We start from the raw sequence: 4,074 nt of genomic DNA, 5'->3' as shown, positions 1-4,074 counted from the left end.
TTATTTAATCATTCAACTTCTGATCTGAATCAAGAAGCAAGGAGCAATCAGTCAAGAAGGGTTCAAGAAAGGTTAAGAATTCAAGAAACTTCAAGAAGAAAAGATCTCAACACCATGGGCGAATTCAAGAGTTCTTTCTTCCCCTTTGATTGTTTTAATTATATCCATCATGAACTGATTTGTTTCTTCCTAGGGCTATGGAAAGCCTAACCATGTTAATGAATATATTTTTATTTTTTGATTTATCCAAGATTGTGATTTCCATATAGTCTATGAATTATTGTGCTTAATGCAATTAAGAGCTTGGCCACCTCTTAATTGATTTGGGTTGTGTGAATGAATTGAGAGAGGAATTCACATAATTGACAGAATAATTCATAGTGTGAATTGAATGGTATATAGAGATATATATACATGATTCATCTGAATTTAATATTTTTCTTGGATTTAATGCACTTCCATCTTGAGAGCTCTACTCGAGAGATCGAAGGGTTACCTGATGGGAGTAGGTTTAGTATATCTCGAGAGAGAATATTAAATAAATTTGTGAAAATCTCAGCTTATGGAAATAACAATTAGTCTTGGATAATTGGACCCATCAATATTCATTACATTGGTTAGGTGGACCAAAAGTCCTACCGATTCCATCATTTGCATATTCGATTAGTGACCACCCTTGTTTTTATTGTTCCAGTTTTTATTTTTAGTAGTTCTTGTTTCCTTAAATCTAAATTTCAACTATCCAAATAATTAGGGAAGACTGTTTTTCTAATACTTATTTTGTTAAATCCCCATGGGAACGATATTTTATACTACTTGATAACTAGTGCACTTGCTAAGGTTATATTCATAGCTATCAAGTTTTTGTTGCCGTTGTTGGGGATTTAATCCTAAAATAATAATAGAATTTTTTAACCTTGATTAATTTGGACATTTTATTTCTTTTTTTATTATTATTCTATTTTTCTTTTATTTCTTTCTATTTCTATTATTATTTTTATTTTTATTTTATTTTTATTTGTTTGTTTGAAAATTTTTGTTTCTTTTGTTGGTTTAGATTTACTAGTGCATGACACGCACTAAACAGGAAGGGTTAGCTGAATTCGGTCCAGAAATTGAAAGGACCCTTCGCTTGTTGCAAAGGGCCAACAAAGGAAAATCAAGAGAAGAGGTTGTTATTTGCGAACCAGCCATAGAGATTGAAGGAGAGATGGCTGAAGGAAATCGCACCCTCTTGGATTATGCTTGTCCAAACATTGATGGGGCAACATCTAGCATTTGCAAGCCTACAATCCATGCCAATAATTTTGAAATAAAACCTGCAATAATTCAAATGATCCAAACCAGTATTCAGTTTAGTGGGTTACCAAGTGATGACCCTAATTCACACATCGTTAACTTCCTTGAAATATGTGATACATTTAAACACAATGGAGTTAGTGATGATGCGATTAGGCTAAGATTATTTCCTTTTTCATTGCGTGATAGAGCTAAAGATTGGCTCAACTCACTCCTTGCAGGAAGCATCACCACTTGGAATGATTTAACCCTGAAATTTTTGGCTAAATATTTCCCACCCTCCAAAACAGCAAAATTAATTAATGATATTACTACTTTTGCTCAATTTGAGAGGGAGTCTCTGTATGAAGCATGGGAAAGATTTAAAGAGATGCTTAGGAGGTGTCCTCACCATGGGATACCAATTTGGCGACAAATACAAACCTTTTATAATGGTATTACCCCCTCTAATCGGTCCATTATTGATGCAGCTACAGGTGGTACAATCATGAGAAAAACTCCAGAGGAAGCATATGACTTAGTGGAGGAGATGGCATCAAACAGCTACCAGTGGAGCAATGATCGAACCAATCAGAGGGGAGTACACCACATTGATTACTTTGCATCCTTATCTACGCAAATAGCCAATTTAAATAAAAGAATGGATAATTTTAGTATTGCAGCCATTAATACAACACCTAGCATCTCATGCGATTTATGTGGTCAAATAGGACATGCCAATTCTGATTGCCAATTAAATAGTCCTTTTATTTCCCATGAGAATGCTAATTTTATCTCTCATGCTGGCAGGTCAAATTACAACCCATATTCAAACACATACAATCCGGGGTGGAGGAATCATCCCAACTTCTCTTGGAGCAACAATCATCAAAAGGCACCCATGGGATTCCAACCACAACCGCCCCCACAAGAGAAAAAGAGCAATCTGGAGGAGATGATTTCTAAGTTCATCAACACCGCTGAAGCAAAATTCCAAAGCCATGAAACAACAATTAAGAACTTAGAAGCTCAAATGGGGCAGGTTGTTAGCATGTTATCAGAGAGGAAAGAAGGAAGGCTGCCCAACAACACAAAAAAGAATCCCAGAGAGCATGTGAACGCCATAGCCTTAAGAAGCGGGAAGACAATCGGTGAAACCCAAGAAGACGACAAGGAAGCTGAATCAGCCAATCTGAAAAAGGAGAATGAGAGAAGTACCCCTAAACTGAATTTACATGAAATTAAACTTCCTATCCCCTACCCTAGAAGAGTCTTGAAGGCTAAATTAGATAGACAATTTGAGAAATTTTTGGAAGTGTTTAAAAAGATCCATATTAACCTTCCTCTTCTTGATGTATTGTCACAAATGCTGAGGTATGCCAAATTCCTGAAGGAGGTGATGTCTAATAAAAGAAAGTGGGAGGATGGTGAGATGGTAAAACTAAACGAAGAATGTTCAGCCATTCTTCAAATCAGCTGATAGAAGCATCAAATATCCTAGGGGAATAGTAGAAGATGTTTTGGTCAAAGTGGGCAATTTTATTATTCCTACCGATTTCATTGTGTTGGATATGGAGGAAGATAGGACAATGCCTCTGATTTTAGGGAGACCTTTTCTTGCTACTGGTGATGCTTTAATTGAAGTGCGAAAAGGTCTACCTACCCTTAGAATCAATGGTGAAGAAGTGGTGTTCAATGTATTTAAAACCATGGAAAATCCCAACACAATTGAACATGAAATTTATGCAATCGATAGCATTGATGTTGGTGCAACTGAAGTAGATACATCTAAATCAGAAGACATGCTGAAAGTTACACTTAACAATAGTCCTAATCAATTGCAACAAGCAGAGCAGAAGTTTGTACTGAAATCAGAATTGCAAAATTTGACTTTTGAGCCAGATTCTTTTGAAATTACAATTCATAATGCATCTTTATCTCTATTTCACACGAAACCCCTCCCATCTATTGTGCAGGTCCCTATTCCAGGTTTAAACCCACCTATGAAGGATGAAAGGGGGAAACATCGGAAGTTAAAAACCAAGTGGGGTGGACCCTTTAAAGGGGCTAAAGTATTCCCTCATGGAGCGATTGAAATACATAATGATGATGGGAGTACATTCAAGGTAAATGGATAGCGGTGGAAGCATTACATTGAAGGAGAACAACCCATCCACCATGGGTCCGTTCTCTCCTTGAAACCGCCATAAAGGAAAGGTGAAAGTCAAGCTCATGACTTAAAACGAGCGCTTATGGGAGGCAACCCATTAAGTTTAGTTATTTGTTTTGTTCAGTTTTCTTTTTTTGAGTGTTTTTTTTTTTCGTATCTCACATCTGCAAGATCTCAATGAGGCATTCAGGGAAGTCCCCTTAAATCTCTCTCTCCTTGTTCTTGTTATATTCCATACATTGAGGACAATGTATATCTTAAGTGTGGGGAAGGAATAAGGGGTTGATAAAATTTTTTTTTTCGAACTCTAGCATGCTTTGATCATCATTTTTTACCTTTTCTTTTGAAATTTCTGCTCCTTAGAGACTTGTTTTTGAATGATTGCAAACCACCTTGAATCATGTGCTTAAGGAGGATAAACAAGAAAGGATGCAAGCAAATCTAGCTGAAATTTTTGGCTAGGGAAGGCATCTCAGTAGTTTGAATGATCAACGGGCAAGATGCAATACAGAATTGACCCTTGTGAGCATTTGGTTTCTAATGGACAAACATGGGCTGATTATTCTAGAACTTGTCTTGTTAGGCATGTTGAGACCACAATAATGAGTTCATGTATTGGAACGTGT

At 36.5% G+C, this 4,074-nt stretch overlaps 1 non-coding gene across 1 annotated transcript; it reads right to left on the bottom strand.

Annotated features, from left to right (window-relative positions):
- Nucleotides 1–1,591: 1,591 nt before the first annotated feature.
- LOC148873815 (small nucleolar RNA R71) lies at nt 1,592–1,698 on the bottom strand. The gene has a single exon (XR_016106344.1). It is a non-coding gene; the product is annotated as a small nucleolar RNA R71 (small nucleolar RNA).
- Between the last annotated feature and the right edge of the window lie 2,376 nt (nt 1,699–4,074).

Source organism: Nelumbo lutea, chromosome 1 (assembly GCF_056320005.1).
Source record: "Nelumbo lutea isolate HS-2025 chromosome 1, American lotus-T2T, whole genome shotgun sequence".
NCBI lineage: Eukaryota > Viridiplantae > Streptophyta > Magnoliopsida > Proteales > Nelumbonaceae > Nelumbo > Nelumbo lutea.
This window is presented reverse-complemented; position numbering and strand designations above follow the sequence as displayed.